Source organism: Schistocerca nitens, chromosome 8, assembly GCF_023898315.1.
Source record: "Schistocerca nitens isolate TAMUIC-IGC-003100 chromosome 8, iqSchNite1.1, whole genome shotgun sequence".
Lineage (NCBI taxonomy): Eukaryota > Metazoa > Arthropoda > Insecta > Orthoptera > Acrididae > Schistocerca > Schistocerca nitens.
In genome coordinates this window covers 629,306,550-629,326,350 of record NC_064621.1, presented here as the reverse complement: position 1 = coordinate 629,326,350, position 19,801 = coordinate 629,306,550, and positions in this window count along the sequence as shown.

The following is a 19,801-nucleotide window of genomic DNA, read 5'->3' as shown; positions in this document are numbered from 1 at the left end:
TATGATCAGCACATTTCAAGGTTTGAAAGAATGAACAAGAGAAGGGGGGGGGGGGGGGGCCTGAAACTGTTATGGTCGTTATACTGAAACTGTAAAGTACTGAAGGCAAATTAACACTCAAAATTATCAATCTATGGATAACTACTCTTTTGTCTTGCTTCTGAATAATTTAACTGTCATTAGTTCTGTCTCGAATTAATTAAATAACATCGCTAACTCAATGCAAAAACTCTCTTCCAATTTAGTTATACTTTTGTTCTTTACCAACATTTACAATAACACACAGACTTTTTAGACTTCTTTATAGCATAGATTGATCTACTGATAATTCTTATTAACACTGATTTTAGACTTTCAGTTCAGGATACTCGGGTTGCACAATACGAGGTAAGGATCCTGTCTAGGTCAGTGATCAGGATAAGTCATGGCTAAAGCAATTCTGGTAAAAGTCACGTTATTATTGAACAATTAGAAACAGTTTCGACACTGGTCCACACAGATACACTTCTAAAGATGAAATAAATGTTTGACCTGTGCAAGTCGGTGCGGCGGTTGGCGGGCAGCGAGATAGCGGGCAGCACGGCACACATACAAGCACGGCTAAGGCTCACACTATATCGGCACTTTCCATCTTCTTAGCGTCGTAATCTTTCCAATTTTGTGCCTCAGAATATAGCCATGCCAAGTAGTCGCCAGAATCGGTGCATCCGAGGCTCAATGGAATCCACTTTTCCTGGGTAGCCGCCTCGGTACAGTACGTGTTCCTCTGACCGATTCACAACTCCGACTCTTACTATTGCTCGCCTCCGACTCTCTTGAGCCCGTTGTGCCGAACCGCGCCCAGTGTGCGTTTTCCCGCGCTCGCCTGCCTCCACCTTTTCCCGCTCCCCTACAGGTAGGGTATTCACCACAGGTTTTCTACTACACATATCCTAATGCATTACCTACGTATGGACCAAGTGTTTAAATTACAATTTCCACATTTTACAATAGTTTTAACATTAAGTACACTTTCTTTTGATTATCACATCATTTGAAATCTAACATAATTAATAATATTCATTTCAAAAGTTACCCACAGTTTCTTTAACATCACGAAAAGAGCAAGAAATTAAATCAACCATTTTTCACACTAATTTAGAGAAATTCATAAAGAAAAAAAATTATTATATGTACAGTTGTCGTTACATCTTCTTGTCTAAACTATTTATCGTCCACGCTTCACTTCCATACATGGCTACACTCCATACAAATACTTTCAGAAACGACTTCCTGACATTTAGATCTATACTCGATGTTAACAAATTTCTCTTCTTCAGAAACTCTTTCCTTGCTATTGCCAGTCTACATTTTATATCCTCTCTACTTCGACCATCATCAGTTATTTTGCTCCCCAAATAGCAAAATTCATCCACTACTTTAAGTGTCTCATTTCCTAATCTAATTCCCTCAGCATCACCCAACTTCATTAGACTACAGTCCATTATCCTCGTTTTGCTTTTGTTGATGTTCATCTTATACCGTCCTTTCAAGACACTGTCCATTCCGTTCAACTGCTCTTCCAAGTCCTTTGCTGTCTCTGACAGAATTACAATGTCATCGGCGAACCTCAAAGTTTTTATTTCGTCTCCATGGATTTTAATTCCTACTCCATACTTTTCTTTTGTTTCCTTTATTGCTTGCTCAATATACAGATTGAATAACATCGTGGATAGGCTAAAACCCTGTCTCACTCCCTTCCCAACCACTGCTTCCCTTTCATACCCCTCGACTCTTATAACTGCCATCTGGTTTCGGTACAAATTGTAAATAGCGTTTCGGTCCCTGTATTTTACTCCTGCCACCTTCAGAATATGAAAGAGAGTATTCCAGTCAACTTTGTCAAAAGCTTTCTCTAAGTCTACAAATGCTATAAACGTAGGTTTGCCTTTCCTTAATCTTTCTTCTAAGAAAAGTCGTAGGGTCAGTATTGCCTCACGTGTTCCAACATTTCTACGGAATCCAAACTGATCTTCCCCGAGGTCGGCTTCTATCAGTTTTTCCATTCGTCTGTAAAGAATTCGCGTTAGTATTTTGCAGCTGTGACTTATTAAACTGATAGTTCGGTAATTTTCACATCTGTCAACACCTGCTTTCTTTGGGATTAGAATTATTATATTCTTCTTGAAGTCTGAGGGTATTTCGCCTGTCTCATACAGAGTTCACCACCGGCAATGGAGGGTGAAGCTTTGACAATGCCAGCCACTCGTGCTGGCGAAACGTCAGAAAAATCATTAGATGAACGTCGGCCGAAGAACCCGAGACAGAAGCCAATAGGCAGTTTGTCAACAAGTGGCCACGAAAGCCTCAACAATTTTGTGTCTCATACATCTTGCTCACCATATGGTAGAGTTTTGTCAGGACTGGCTCTCCCAAGACTGTCAGTAGTTCTAATGGAATGTTGTCTACTCCGGGGGCCTTGTTTCGACTCAGGTTTTTCGTGCTCTGTCAAACTCTTCACGCAGTATCGTATCTCCCATTTCATCTACATCTACATCCTCTTCCATTTCCATAATATTGTCCTCAAGTACCTCGCCCTTGTATAGACCCTCTATATACTCCTTCCACCTTTCTGCTTTCCCTTCTTTGCTTAGAACTGGGTTGGGGTACAGATTATACACACATGGTTGACGACATATCGAAGATTGGTGTTAGCCGTGAGTCGTGGTCAGATAGCCACATGGTACGACGACCGCTCACAATAAGCGGAAATTTCGGGTCCCGGTCCGGCACAAAGTTTCGTTGTTATTCCATTATATAGCTGATGGTAGCCCATATTCGCATATGCCAGTGTATTTTATGTATTTCATAATATCCGTAGTCGCTGCAGTGCCTGTTGCTTCAATCACGCCAGCATTTCCGATGGAAATTTGCATCTTTATTCGGAACAACACAGGGAGTGCAATAACGTCTTGTGGACTTCCGGCGGCTGCGAGAGATAGCTTACCGGATACCCTCTACATTTTCATCGTACGCGCTGTTTGCCCTGTATATGCTGCCAGCTCCGAAGATTTTTGCTTGTGCAGAGGCGATTTATTGCTGAATCGACGTCGAAACGCACATTGCACTTGAACAGTGGACTTAACTTCGCGCAAATTACAACAGAATATGATTTCTCTTGTGCTGTAGTCGCCATGTAGCTAGAAGCAAACCACAGCGCTTCTCTAACCAAACTTTGAACCTCCCTCTATCCATTGACAAGTGGAATGTGCTTCTGTTTTTTATAGTTTGTCAATAGTAAACAACTGAACGTGCTCTTTTTATTTTTAATCATCCGGTGCTGCTGTGACAATGGTAACATGCTCTGTTCACTATGTAAAAGTGCGTGGTTTCTAACGTATACATTATGCCAGAGATATCTTTGAACATTTATATCTCGCGATTCACAAAACAGTGTAAATGACAAACAAATGAGTGTGTAATTAAAGAAGCAGTGGAGCCGGAAATTGGAAATTTGTGGGAAGGCCTTATGGGACCAAACTGCTGAGGTCATCGGTCCCTAAGGTTACACACTACTTAATCTCTTTTAAACTAACTTATTCTATGGACGACACACCTCCGACGGGACGAGTCGCACGGACTGTGACAAGCCGCCTCAGAACGCGCTTCTACCACGCGCGGCCCGTAGAGCATAGTTGCACTATAAACACCACTGTTGTGCGTTATTTTCTTTGGATTTTAATACTCACAACATTAAAGTGAAGTACATATGCGCGAGATGAGCTGTTCTTCAGTGAGCATTGCACGATTAAATACTAAATCAAAATACGCACACCAAAAAAAGTTTTGTATCATCTCGGTTCCGAGAGTTCCGGAAGCTGTACACAAAATTGGAATAGGGATGAACACAAACATCACTTCCGCCCTTTTCATTGCTCACGAAAACCATACAATGCATGTTGTACAACCATACAGCGAGACCTTCAGAGGTGGTGGTCCGCATTGCTGTACACACCGGTACCTCTAATACCCAGTAGCACGTCCTCTTGCACTGATGCCTGCCTGTAGTCGTGGCATACTAGCCAAAAGTTTATCAAGGCACTGTTGGTCCAGATTGTCCCACTCCTCAACGGCGATTCGGCGTAGGTCCCTCAGATTGGTTGGTGGGTCACGTCGTCTATAAACAGCCCTTTTCAATCTATCCCAGGCATGTTCGATAGCGTTCATCTCTGGAGAACATGCTGGCCACTCTAATCGAGCGATGTCGTTACCCTGAAGGAAGTCATTCGCAAGATCTGCACGATGGGATGGCGAATTGTCGTCCATGAAGACGAATGCCTCGCCAATATGCTGCCGATAAGGGTGCACTGTCGGTCGGAGGACGGCATTCACGTATCGTACAGCCGTTACGGCGCCTTCCATGACCACCAGCAGCGTACTTCGGCCCCACTTAATGCCACCCCAAAAGAGCATGGAATCTCTACCTTGCTGCACCAGCTGGACAGCGCATCTAAGGCTTTCAGCCTGACCGAGTTGCCTGCAAAACACTTCTCCGACGATTGTCTGGTTGAAGGCATATGCCACACTCATCGGTGAAAAGAACGTGATGCCACTCTGACCGGTCCATTCGGCATGTTGTTGGGCCAATCTGTACCGCACTGCATGGTGTCGTGGTTTAGATGTACCTCGCAATGGATGTCGGGAGTCAAGTTGCGCATCATCCAGCCAATTGCGCACAGTTTGAGTGGTAACACGACGTCCATGTGGCTGCACTCAGGGTTCCTCCGAGCCATTATCCATTGGTAGCGATCATCCACTGAAATATTAGCCCTAGGGCGGCTTGAGCGAGGCATGTAATCAACAGTTCCTGTCTCTCTGTATCTCCTCGATGTCTGAGCAACATCGCTTTGGTTCACTCCGACGCACCTGGACACTTCCCTTGTTGAGAGGTCTTCCTGGCACAAAGAAACAATGCGGACGGGATCGAACCGCTATTTGACCGTCTAGGCATGGTTTAAGCATAGACAACTCGAGCCACATACCTCTTTCCTCGAGGAATGAGTGGAACTGATCCGCTGTCCGACCACCTCCGTCTACGCTGCTCATGCATGGTTGTTTACATCTTTGGGCAGGTTTAGTTCAAATGGTTCAAATAGCTCTGAGCACTATGGGACTTAATCTCTGAGGTCATCAGTCCCCTAGAACTTAGAACTACTTAAACCTAAATAACCTAAGGACATCGCACACATCCATGGCCGTGGCAGGATTCGAACCTGCGACCGTAGCGGTCGCGTGGTTCCAGGCTGAAGTGCCTAGAACCGCTGGGCGGCAGATTTGGTGACATCTGTGTACAGTCAAAGGGACTGTGTCTGTGATACAATATCCACAGTCAAGGTCTATCTTCAGGAGTTATGGGAACTGGGGTGATGCAAATATTTTTTGATGTGTGTAGTTAACATAATTGAATAACAATTCTTCACTTTCTAAAGTTTACCTATTGTGGGGCGTGTGTAGTGATCAGGCAGGACGTTATGACCACTTACCTACGTCCACCTCTGGCACGGGTGACAGTGGCGATGTCCCATGGCATGGAAGCAATGGGTCCTTGGTAGGTCGCTGGATGGAACCGGCACCACATCTGCATACACACAATTCACCGAATTTCCGTAGATTCCGAGGAGGGGGCGATGAGCTCTGATACTATATTCAATCACATAGCAGATGTCTTCGATATGGTTCAGGTCTGGCGAGTTGGGGGCCCAGCGTATCAACAGTAACTCGCCACTGTGTTTCTCAAACTACTCCATCACACTCCTGGCCTGGTGACATGGCGCATTATCTTCTTGAAAAGTGCCACTGCCGTCGGGAAACCTGATCGCCATAAAGGGGTGTGCGTGGTCTGCAACCAGTGTACGTTATTCCTTAGCCCTAATGGCACCTTGCACGAGCTTCACTGCACCCATGGATGCCCACGAGAATGTTCCCCAGAGCATAGTGGAGCCGCTGCCAGCTTGTCGCTGTACTGCCGTACAGGTGCCAAGGAGCTGTTCTCCTGGAAGACGACGCATTCGCGCGCTACCATAAGCATGAGGAACAAAGAACTGGGATTCATTACACCATGCAATGCTCTGCCACTGCGCCGATGTCCAGTGCCGTTGGTCACGTGCACTTTTCAGTCTTAGTTGCTGATGTTGTGGCATTTACATCAGCACCTGCATGGGTCATCGGCTGTGGAAGCCTATCGTCAGGAGTGTTCGGTGTACTGTGTGTTCAGACACAGTTGTACTCTGCCCAGCATTAAAGTCTGAATGTTAGGCCATCACAGTTCGCCGCTTGACCTGCTTAACCAGTCTGCTCACCTTAGGACGTCCGATACCTGTGGTGAGGGTGTTCGCGAAACCCCAAGATATTTGGACGCGCTTTCATCTTGGTTTCGTCACGTGTTAAAGACGCTCACTACAGCACTCCTCGAACACCCAATAAGTCATGCAGTTTCCGAAAGGATTGTGTCAAGCCTGCGGGCCGCCAGAATCTGTCCTCGGTCAAATAGATCGTGCACCTTTCCCATTTCCCACACGGGCAGTACGCCCACCTGTATGACATGCACTGTGTGCGTGTGTGTGTGTGTGTGTGTGTGTGTGTGTGTGTGTGTGTGTGTGTGTGTGAGCGAGTGTGTGTGTCTCACTAGCAGCCATTCTTCTCCGGGTGACTCTGGTATCGACTCTCAATGTAGACAAGTGTAATGTGCTGTGAGTACATAGAAAGAAAGATCCCTTATCATTTAACTACAATATAGCAGGTCAGTAACTGGAAGCAGTTAATTCCATAAATTACCTGGGAGTAGGCATTAGGAGTGATTTAAAATGGAATGATCATATAAAGTTGATCGTCGGTAAAGCAGACGCCAGACTGAGATTCATTGGGAGAATGCTAAGGAAATGCAATCCGAAAACAAAGGAAGTAGGTTACAGTACACTTGTTCGCCCACTCCTTGAATACTGCTCACCGATGTGGGATCCGTACCAGATAGGGTTGATGGAGAAGATCCAACGGAGAGCAGCGCGCTTCGTTACAGGATCATCTAGTAATAGCGAAAGCGTTACGGAGATGATAGATAAACTCCAGTGGAAGACTCTGCATGAGAGAAGCTCAGTCGGTACGGGCTTTTGTTGAAGTTTCGAGAACACACCTTCACCGAGGAGTCAAGCAGTATATTGCTCCCTCCTACGTATATCTCCCGAAGAGACCATGAGTATAAAATCAGAGAGGATAGAGCCCACACAGAGGCATACCGACAATCTTTCTTTCCACGAACAATACGAGACTGGAATAGAAGGGAGAACCGATAGAGGTACTCAGGGTACGCTCCGCCACACACCGTCAGGTGGCTAGCGGTGTATGGATGTAGATGTATATACTGACAGTATGTCGGTGGTCATAATGTTCTGGCTGATAAGTGTATATATCATCAGAATATGAATATGATAATATTGTTAAATAATACATGCATGTGTGTGCGAGAATGACGTATTACATACCGATATTCATTACTATTTTTCACACAGAATAATGTGTGTTCTCGAGCAAGATTTCGTAATACGTTTGGTAGATGTGTACACCTCCCACCTGTCTTCTCCCTCGACCTTTCCATCCGGCGAATAGCAAGGCATTGTTTGTGACCCCAGTGTACGGTGCTTCGCGCTCGAGCATTAGGTGGCTGCAGTGGGACGGAGCGATTGATGCACAACCAGTGCACGCGAAATTTAAAAGCTGTACATTCATACAGTCATAACTGTGTACTATCAGAACTATAGCCGAAATTCTCGCGCGGGATCGATTCCTTGGACTGATGTATGGGAAGTGTATTTTTTTCTCCTTAAAATATGCGATCGAGTTTGTAAATATTAGTTCATATGCCATGGTGTTTTTATATTTATTGAAAATTTCTAATCATAACAGCAAGCAGCGACGCCGGCTTTTGAAAATCAATGTCAGAGCCCTAAATTGCAGTTCATAAATGTTGGAAACTAATCCTTCTGAAAATACAGTTTCAGATATTTTCGATAGAACAGCTCTTGATAAAAGTAAACAAACTGTTGTTTATTAGGTACTTTTTCCACACTAGTTATTCGATACAAAAAAATAATTTTTTCTCAAATCTTTGTGTAATTTCTAATTCTGACGAGTAAAGAATGTGTTCATACGAATAGTGGGTCGTTTGATCAAAATATTCGCCACAGTTTCAGCGTTCATGTATTTCGCTTCTTGTTTATGCACATGCATGACAGCGTCGTGGTTCATTTTCTCTTGCGTCATAGTGTTGCGCAGATAAATTTTTAATCTTTAATGGCAGAAAAAGAGCGTTGTCCGGTACATTTAGAAACTGGTACAGTTAAAGCCATCTTCATGAAATTCATCACTTCTGGAATCAGTTCTCCGACACGCATGTTTGGGGAAGACAAGCTCACTAAGTCTTCCGAAGTACGAATGAAATAACTTTTAGATTTATTCACATCTGACGTCATATTTCTGAGCAACGTTAATGTTTCTGTATCAAAGTCAGCCTTATAAAATTCTGTTACATAATTGCAATCTTTAGCTCTGGAAAGAAGAAATGTTTCTATTTCATTGAAGTGATACAGAGAAGCTTTAGGAAATCGATCCTCCATACACTGAATCACAATATCCAAAACCTCAAAACAAATCCAGGACAACAAAGAAGGTCGGCATCGGCCACAATGTCATCTGTCTTTTTTATTGCATTGCAAATCTAGGTGTCAACTGGCAGTTCAGCCACCATCGGTGCCACAAATACTGTTGACAGGTGTACTGCCAGTTGAAATCTAGATTTAGAATGCATTAAAAAAGATAGATGACGTTACGACCCATGCTGACTTTCTTTCCCTCTTAAATTACATCACGATCTTGGAGCATAACCAGTCCCGTGGAGGCGAAGATGCTCAAAATAAATTCTCCGATAATAATCATGAGAGCTGGAAAAAGCATAGGGTGGAATGCTGTCATACAGTTTTAGAGAGATTTCTAGATCTATTAGAAATTTTGGAACTTCGACACCAAATTTTTTTGTTCAAGTCCAAAAACCAGCTCCATATTTCATAGGAACTTTCATCAAGTTTAGATAATTTCACAACATTTCGGACACTATTAATGTTGTCCATGGCTTTTGGAGCTGCAGAGGGGAATTTTACGGAAAGGCATTCAAAATTTCAAAACGGCTCTAAAATTTTAATAAGAAGGATGGTGACAAAGATGAATTCAAAAGAACAAAGAAATTTTAAGAAACCTTTAGTTTCAGCACCGGCATCGGATTTTTCAACGAACTTATTCTGCAACACCACCTGATAGAACAAAAAGGGCGAAGAGCTACAGTATGAATAAACCCCGCACCTTGGCCAACTTGTAGAGACTCAAATGTTGACGGTCACTTGGGGGACCCCGAGTACAAAACCGCTCAGTTGTTTCACATTTGCAAGATGGTCAGCCAGCACGGTCTCATTTTGCGCTGCCCATTCAATCAAAAGAATCGGCCAAACAGTGAACATGCAGAACTCGCGGCTCAGTTTCTTTGATTTTGCTTGCAACACAGAAACGGCGCCTGTCACACTTGCTGCTCCATCAGTAGTAATACCTCTGCATGACTTGACATCTTGGCAAAAGTTGGTGAGAATATACAATAAAATTGTCAAGAACACTTCAGTTATAGCTATTGACTATTATAAAAACCAAAAAGTTGTTGATTAATTTGAAAATTATCACCACTAAAACGTCTAAAGCAAGTAGAAACTTGTTCGTATTGACAGACGTCGTTAGTTTCATCTAAATGATAAATTACGCAAAAAAGAAACGTAAACTAGCAGTTAATGCTCCACAAAGAACAGTTCTTAGTGAGTGTATATCTATTGACAGCACGCAGGTGATTTAAATCTCTGCTAGCCGTAGCCCGCTGGATGGAACGTTCAGGAACTCCGGAGACTTTCTGCGAGAGTTCCTCTGAGCCTTACCATTTGTTTCTGGATGATAGAGAAGGGCTAGGGAGTGCTAGCATGAGCCAACGCGAGGGCGAGACATAAGAATTGCCATTATCGACAGCTTTGAATTTTCCCCGGTTTTTCTATTTTTACTTTCATTTATTCTATTTTGTTTTCCTTCCCCATTTTTTATGGGTGCTGAGTAGCCCAAAAACATTCGGAGAGGGTGCACGTGACCGGACCACCCTATGGGGTCGTCGCCGCTGATGCCAAGAACTTTTACAATCGAAACATTCTGTTGATTCCACATGTATTTAATGCTAAAGTTCATGTGGGTGTTGTATAGATTCACTAAAATCTTGTTGTCAAACTTGGAAGAACTGAGGATCAGTGGACAAAGTTCAAAATCATCGTACAATGCGCATTAGATGACAATGTGGCAAACAAGATCGTAAGAGATGGTAAAGAGCCACCGTGGTACAACAACCGAGCAAGAAAACTGTTGCAGCAAAACTGTTGCAGCAAACATAAACATAGCCAAAGCCTTGCAGACAAACAAAAATTACACGAAGCGAAATGTGGTGTGAAGAGGGCTATGCGAGAGGTGCTCAACGAATTCGAAAGTGAAGTTGTATGTACTGACTTGGCAGAAAATCCTAAGAAATTTTAGTCTTATGTCAAAGCGGTAGGTGGATCAAAACGAAATGTGCAGACACTCTGTGACCAAAATGGCACTGAAACAGAGGATGACACACCAAAGGCCGAAATACGTCTTTTTCCAAAGTTGTTTCACAGAGGACGATTGCACTGTAGTTCCTTCTCTAGATTGACAGTACGAGAAGGAACTTGCCCCCCTTCTTGCAGCGGTGTGTCATAGGTCTCTAGAAGAGCATAGCGTTCCATAGGATTGGAAAAGGGCATAGGTCATCCCCGTTTTCAAGAAGGGACGTCGAGCAGATGTACAGAACTATAGACCTATATCTCTAACGTCGATCAGTTGTAGAATTTTGAAACACGTATTACGTACTAGTATAATGACTTTTCTGGCGCCTAGAAATCTACTCTGTATGAATCAGCATGGGTTTCGAAAAAGACGGTCGTGTGGAACCCAGCTCGCCCTATTCCTCCACGAGACCCAGAGGGCCATAGACACGGGTTCCCAGGTAGATGCCGTGTTTCTTGCTTTCGCAAGGCGTTTGATACAGTTTCCTACAGTCGTTTAATGAACAAAGTAAGTGCATATGGACTATCAGGCCACTGTGTGATTCGATTGAACAGTTCCTAGATAACAGAACGCAGCATGTCATTCTCAATGGAGAGAAGTCTTCCGAAGTAAGAGCGATTTCAGGTGTGCCGCAGGGGACTGTCGTAGGACCGTTGCTATTCACAATATATATAAATGGCCTTTTGGATAACATCGCAAGTTCAATGAAGCTTTTTGCAGATGATGCTGTAGTATATCGAGAGGTCGTAACAACGGAAAATTGCACTAAAATTCAGGAGGATCTGCAACGAATTGACGCATGGTGCAGGGAATGGGAATTAAATCTCAATGTAGACAAGTGTAATGTGCCGCGAATACATAGAAAGGAAGATCCTTTATCATTTAGTTACAATATAGCAGGTCAGCAACTGGAAGCACTTAATTGCATAAAGTATCTGGGAGTAGGCACTAGGAGTGATTTAAAATGGAATGACCATATTAAATTAATCGTCGGTAAAGCAGATGCCAGAGTGAGATTCATTGGAAGGAAATGCAGTCCGAAAACAAAGGAAGTGGGCTACTGTACGCTTGTTCACCCACTGGTTGAATACTGCTCACCAGTGTGGGATCCGCACCAGATAGGGTTGATAGAAGAGATAGAGAAGATCCAACGGAGAGCAGCGCGCTTCGTTACGGGATCATTTAGTAATAGCGAAAGCGTTACGGAGATGATAGATAAACTCCAGTGGAGGACTCTGCAAAAGAGACGCTCAGTAGCACGGTACGGGCTTTTGTTGAAGTTTCGAGAACATACCTTCACCGAGGAGTCAAGCAGTATATTGCTCCCTCCTACGTATATCTCGCAAAGAGACCATGAGGATAAAATCAGAGAGATTAGAGCCCACACAGAGGCATACCGAAAGTCTTTCTTTCCACGAACAATACAAGACTGGAATAGAAGGGAGAACCGATAGAGGTACTCAAGGTACTCTCCGCCACACACCGTCAGGGGGCTTGCGGAGTATGGATGTAGATGTAGATATAGATGCAGATGTAGATGCATGTGACCTAGTTGCCAGCGAGTGAGGAGGTATTGGCATGAGGATGCAGTTATACTCATTTAAATCGTGTTATACTGTATGACTGTGTAAACTGTAATTCTAAAAATATCTTTCCTTTTATAAGTATGTCGTGCAAGGGGAAAGACAGAATAATAACAAAATAAAACGAAACTATTAAGGACACGTCCCCATACTAACGCCACCTCCCTGCTTCTAACTTCTGAACCGCCTGTTCTTAAAAGCCTAGATTAGGCATAGCTTTCCACATCGGCACAGTGCCTTGTTTCGCATCTTCAAAGCTTTTTTGGTGAGGACCATTTTAAAAGCATTTCTGAATTTTAATTTTTTTTGATTGATGTTGTATGGCACTGAGGGAGGAACAGCCGAATAGCTGTAGGATTGGTTCGGTTGACCAATACTATTGTTATTCAAACTTAACTTGTCCAATGATAACAACGGTTCCCGTCAGATCACTGAAGTTAAGCGCTGTCGGGCTTGGCTAGACTTGGATGAGTCACCGTCGGGTCTGCCGCTATCCGTTGGCAGGCGGGCTGCACTCAGCACATGTGAGGTCAATTGCGGAGCTATTGCCTGAGAAATAGCGGCGCTGGCCACGAAAACTGATAACAGCCGGGAGAGCGGTGTGGTGACCACACGCCTCTCCTTATCCGCATCAGGTGATGCCTAAGGACTGAGGATGATGCGGCGGTCGGTCGGTACCATTGGACCGTCAGGGCCTCTTCGAATGGTGTTTGTCTGATATTGTATAATAAAGACCTGTTGCTCTTTATGTTCCTACAATATTAATTTCAGATATCTGATGATGACAGCATCCTAAGCGCCGTAATAAATAAGCAAATTTATTTAGCAATCTAGACAGTTTGTTCAAAAAACATTCATAATATCGAGGACTCGTGAAGGAAATATATTCTCATGCTTAATAATCAGCAAGTATCTTGTCTTTATTCCAGTGAATCATTACCACAGTTTTTATCACTTTGTCCAAAATTTGCTTTATATGAAAGATAATATTAACGAAAGTCGTAGGTATTTACGAACATTTTTGGAAATAAGCGTGTAAGACGTGTATATTTCTATTGTTTATTGTCAAATCACGATTTATGAAAGATTTTTATATTTTATTAATAGGATTAAGTAGGAATAATTAATATTTGTCACGTTGGAAATAATTGTCGTAGCAGGGAATGTCTGCACCAACGTATTGTTGACAAGGGAGACCGCAAATTGATATAATTTTAAGAAAAGAGCGGGAAGGATCGCGCATTGATACATTTTGTAATGGTAGCAGGTATTGTCTGTACCAGAAAGCATTGTTGGCAGGAGAGACCGCACTTTAGCGTTCGTAGGATGTCGGTAGTAAGCGAGAAGTGAAGCGAGTCGGTAGCATGTCTGAAGCGAGAGGTTGAGAGGAGCGGTGTACCTGCCAGCCTCTAGCTATGATTTACAAGAGATTATAAACGGATGTACAGAGACATCAGCTAACTATTATAATAAGAGGAACTATTATTATTGAATTAATTTTTTGAGAAACTCAATATTACTGAAGGTATGTTTGCGCATTGCTAGTTGTAAGATTATTGAAAAAAGTAAGTCCCATTTGAACGTTTGTAAAATCATTTCATTCAGAATATAATTAACTTTTGCCAGCAATATTGCATTTCTAAAGATAATCAGCCCAAAAACCATCAACGTAAAACGTTGCAAAATTTTATTGTTGTCAGGAAAACGTTTAACTATGCAGCTTTGCTATTAAAGAATAACATCAGCTTTGGTAATAAATAGAGCCACTTATTATAACGGCCCACCAGCAGCTAAAAGAGTATACTACAACAGAGTAAGTATATTCATCTCGCAGTTCGATGTAGCAGTCAGATGGCGATCCAGTAACAGTGAAAAAAGTAAGGAACAGTTTTGGGTTATTGCAGATAACGACTGAGGGCCACGACGACGACACATTTTATGTTTCGTCGAAATAATCAGAAAATCACTTTTAATAAGCAGCAATTAAATTTGTATGCGAAGATAGAGAAAGAGAATAAATTTCAAAGGGAAGAGTTCATTTGTTGTTATTAAGCAAGAGATAGAAATCCTAAGGAAAGGTTTCATAGTTTGTTGTAAAAGGGAAGGTAATCAATAACACAAGAGGTATAGAGGAGACGGGAAGGTTTCAAGTGTTATAAGTTGGTAACCAGTTTCGTCATAACACATTACTAACACGAGGTCTCTCTCTTCCTAAGAAATATCAACAGCATTAACACGGATATTAAATTTACTGTGTAGAAAGGTAGCAATGGGAAACCTTATTTCTCGCATGAATCATTAGTAGTACGTACAGAAAAGCAGCACATGCCAGTCGATATCTCCACAAAAACTCCTAACATCATGTAGAACGGAAACGATGTGTTGATGAAACTTTGCTGGATATATGAGAAAACTTACGTTAGAGAACTGCTCAGTAACCTAGAATGGGCTGTTGTGAACAATGACTTTTGACAATGAACAATGAGCTGAAAAGGAGGCGGAGAGAGCCCTGCGGCCAGAATGAAATAATCCCACGTTTCATGTCGGACGCGAGACGCCAAGTTTTCCTCTCATTTGTTAACGAGACTGGATCGCATTGGAAAAGTTTTGACAAAGCACCGGCTTGAAACTATTTTTAAGCACACCAGGAAAAAGGATGAATTCCTTAGAAATATAAGAGATTTACGTCATCCATTGGCTACAGTTGGTGTGTGCAAAATTCTGTGCAGCTGTGGCCAAGAATATATTGCACCCGCGAAAAATGTATTACCACTCGTTTAGCCGACAACAAGAGTAACTGTCGGTTTCGACGACCTAATAACTCGGCTACACCAGAATATAAGACTATAGTTTCATTTGGGCAAAGCCATATCTTTCGTATTTGTATAGAAAGGCAACATAATTGGTGTAAGGAGCGTAAAAATTGGACGATTCAACAGTCGGAAAACGTAGTGTGGAGTGACGAATCACGGTACACAATGTGGCGATCCGATATGTGAGTGTGCGTGTGGCGAATGCCAGGTGAACGTCATCTTCCAGCGTGTTGTAGTGCCAGAAGTGAAATTCGGAGACGGTGGTGTTATGGTGTGGTCGTGTCACTTTGCGCGGCACTATCACAGCACAGGCCTACATTGATGTTTTAAGCATCTTTTTGCTTCCCGCTGTTGAAGAGCAATTCGGGGATGGCGACTGTATCTTTCAACACGATCGAGCACCTGTTCATAATGCACGGCCTGTGGCGGAGTGGCTACACTACAATAACATCGCTGTAATGGACTGGCCTGAAGCCTATAGAACACCTTTGGGATGTTTTGGGACGCCAACTTCGTGCCAGGCCTCACCGATTGACATCGATACCTCTCCTCAGTGCAGCACTCGGTGAAGACTGGGCAGCCATTCCCCAAGAAACCTTCCAGCACCTGATTGAACGTATGCCTGCGAGAGTGGAAGCTGTCATCAAGGCTAACGGTGGGACAACCCCATATTGAATTCCAGCATTACCGATGGAGGGCACTACGAACTTTTAAGTCATTTTCATCTAGCTGGCCGGATACTTTTGATCACATAGTTTGCAGTTTTGTGTGACACAACGACCACCAGAGTGTGTTAGTGTTGATCGTGTTTAGTGTTGTTACTAAGCCTGGTACGGCACATTACGAGAATGAAAAGTGTTAGATGCTGAGTGATCACTGTGGAGGACACAGGGTTGGCTGAACTGATGTGAGACGAAGTTATCAGTACAGTGTTTGGAAGTGACCTCATTTTGGATCTATCTTTGGCTGTCTTGTCGAATCGTGCAGTATCCAGATTTCTTAGGCATTTCGGTGTGACACTGGCATGATGTTGGAGTACATGGGAAAGTGAGGGCAGGCATACTGGTACTGAAGGATACAGTCGATCACGTATGACCACCATACTGAGCGCGGAGCACACCGTAACACCATAAGCGCATCTGCCATTTGGGAACAAGTAATGCGCTGCTTGCCACATTATTTGTCACGCGGAACCACTTGTCCAAAACTAGCAGCAGCTGGACTAGGGAATTACTGACCCATGCACAGGCTACCAATAGCACCACAACAAAAAGTCTGATAGCATCTAAAGAAATGAATTAAAATTTGTGTCACAGCTGAGACTTAAACCTGGTCCTTTTCCATACTAAGCTAGCCTTTACACCACCACAGAAGAGTAGTACATGCCTGCATGGACTACCCTAGTCACCTATAACACAAACTTCAATTCATATCTTCAGCGTATTTTTCCCTTCTTAGATCAACACTATTGCTGAGGCTATCTGGTACTGGATTAGCACCAGCTTTACTGCAGAACTCATGTATTGGCTAGCACACCTGCGTCGTAAGCAAAGAGACTTGATATCAAGTCCCAGCCATAGCACAAATTTTAATTCATTTCATCAGATGCTACCATTATCATAGACAAGGTGAGACCCAAAAGTCTCAAAGAAAATTTAATACACTCCTGGAAATGGAAAAAAGAACACATTGACACCGGTGTGTCAGACCCACCATACTTGCTCCGGACACTGCGAGAGGGCTGTACAAGCAATGATCACACGCACGGCACAGCGGACACACCAGGAACCGCGGTGTTGGCCGTCGAATGGCGCTAGCTGCGCAGCATTTGTGCACCGCCGCCGTCAGTGTCAGCCAGTTTGCCGTGGCATACGGAGCTCCATCGCAGTCTATAACACTGGTAGCATGCCGCGACAGCGTGGACGTGAACCGTATGTGCAGTTGACGGACTTTTAGCGAGGGCGTATAGTGGGCATGCGGGAGGCCGGGTGGACGTACCGCCGAATTGCTCAACACGTGGGGCGTGAGGTCTCCAGAGTACATCGATGTTGTCGCCAGTGGTCGGCGGAAGGTGCACGTGCCCGTCGACCTGGGACCGGACCGCAGCGACGCACGGATGCACGCCAAGACCGTAGGATCCTACGCAGTGCCGTAGGGGACCGCACCGCCACTTACCAGCAAATTAGGGACACTGTTGCTCCTGGGGTATCGGCGAGGACCATTCGCAACCGTCTCCATGAAGCTGGGCTACGGTCCCGCACACCGTTAGGCCGTCTTCCGCTCACGCCCCAACATCGTGCAGCCCGCCTCCAGTGGTGTCGCGACAGGCGCGAATGGAGGGACGAATGGAGACGTGTCGTCATCAGCGATGAGAGTCGCTTCTGCCTTGGTGCCAATGATGGTCGTATGCGTGTTTGGCGCCGTGCAGGTGAGCGCCACAATCAGGACTGCATACGACCGAGGCACACAGGGCCAACACCCGGCATCATGGTGTGGGGAGCGATCTCCTACACTGGCCGTACACCACTGGTGATCGTCGAGGGGACACTGAATAGTGCACGGTACATCCAAACCGTCATCGAACCCATCGTTCTACCATTCCTAGACCGGCAAGGGAACTTGCTGTTCCAACAGGACAATGCACGTCCGCATGTATCCCGTGCCACCCAACGTGCTCTGGAAGGTGTAAGTCAACTACCCTGGCCAGCAAGATCTCCGGATCTGTCCCCCATTGAGCATGTTTGGGACTGGATGAAGCGTCGTCTCACGCGGTCTGCACGTCCAGCACGAACGCTGGTCCAACTGAGGCGCCAGGTGGAAATGGCATGGCAAGCCGTTCCACAGGACTACATCCAGCATCTCTACGATCGTCTCCATGGGAGAATAGCAGCCTGCATTGCTGCGAAAGGTGGATATACACTGTACTAGTGCCGACATTGTGCATGCTCTGTTGCCTGTGTCTATGTGCCTGTGGTTCTGTCAGTCTGATCATGTGATGTATCTGACCCCAGGAATGTGTCAATAAAGTTTCCCCTTCCTGGGACAATGAATTCACGGTGTTCTTATTTCAATTTCCAGGAGTGTATTTATATAATTATATCAGATCTATAGAACATCCATTATGTCCAACACTGGGGTGCTCTTCCAATACCGGAGAGCCTCAGTAATAGTGACAACTTAAGAAGGGGAAAATAAGCTGGAGATGTGAATTGAAGTTCGTGGTAGTGAGGTCACTGGAGGAGGGTGCTCTGTGCAGCTGTATTAGCTATACTGCTGCGGTGATGCACTGCCTAGCCCATCTGCCTACTAAGCAAAGTGACCTTGGTTGATGTTCCAGCTATGGCACAAATTTTAATTCATTTCTTCATATTCTATAATTATCACAGATAAAGATGAGGCTCAAATGTCTTAGAGAAAATCTAATTATATCAGATCTACAAACTACTGCTTTTAGATTAATGTTCCGCACGGAGTGGCCACGCGGTTTGAGGTGCCATCTCTCGCATTGTGCGGCCCCTCCCGCCTGAGGTTCGAGTCCTTCCTCGGGCATGAGTATGGGTGTTGATCGTAGCACAACTTAGTTTAACTTGTGACGACATCTTGCTGCCATTTTTCTGTAGGACAATGCTCGTTCACACATGGCTCTTGTCTCTATGAACTTCTCACGGGATGCTGAAGTACTTCCATGGGCACCATGGCCTCAGATCTCTCCCTGATAGAACATCTGTCAGACTATCTCTTACTTCAACTTCAGTGAACGAAAGCAAAGAGAGCTTCACTGTAAATTTAAACGCAGCCAAAACCTCTCAGACAAAGAGAAGCTAAATGATTTCGAAGTTAGCGTAAGGAGGACTATGCGTGAAGTGTTCAGTGAATTCGAAAGTAAAATTCTATGTACCGACTTGACAGAAAATCCTCGGAAGTTCTGGTGTTAGGTTAAATCAATAAGTGGCTCGAAACAGCATATCCAGACACTCTGGGACGATGATAGCATTGAAACAGAGGATGACATGCGTAGAGCTTAAGCACCAAACACCTTTTTCCAAAGCTGTTTCACAGAGGAAGACCTCACTGCAGTTCCTTCTCTAAATCCTCGCACAAACTAAAAATGGCTGACATCGAAATAAGTGTCCAATGAATAGAAAAGCAACTGAAATCATTCAACAGAGGAAAGTCCACTGGACCTGACGGGATACCAATTCGATTCTACACAGAGTACGCCAAAGAACTTGCCCCCCCTTCTAGCAGCCGTGTACCGCAAGCCTCTAGAGGAACGGAAGGTTCCAAATGACTGGAAAAGAGCACACATAGTTCCAGTTATCAAGAAGGATCGTCGAGCAGATGCGCAAAACCACCGGCCTATATTCTGACATCGATCTGCCGTAGAATTTTAGAATATATTTTTTACTCGCGTATCATGTCATTTCTGGAAACCCAGAATATATTCTGTAGGAATCAACATGGATTCCGGAAACAGCGATCGTGTGAGACCCAACTCGTTTTATTTGTTCATGAGACGCAGAAAATATTAGATACAGGCTCCCAGGTAGATGCCATTTTCCTTGACATCCGGAAGGCGTTCGATACAGTTCCACATTGTCGCCTGATAAACAATGTAAGAGCCTACGGAATATCAAATCAGCTGTGTGGCTGGATTGAATAGTTTTTAGCAAACAGAACACAGCACGTTGTTCTCAATGGAGAGACGTGTAC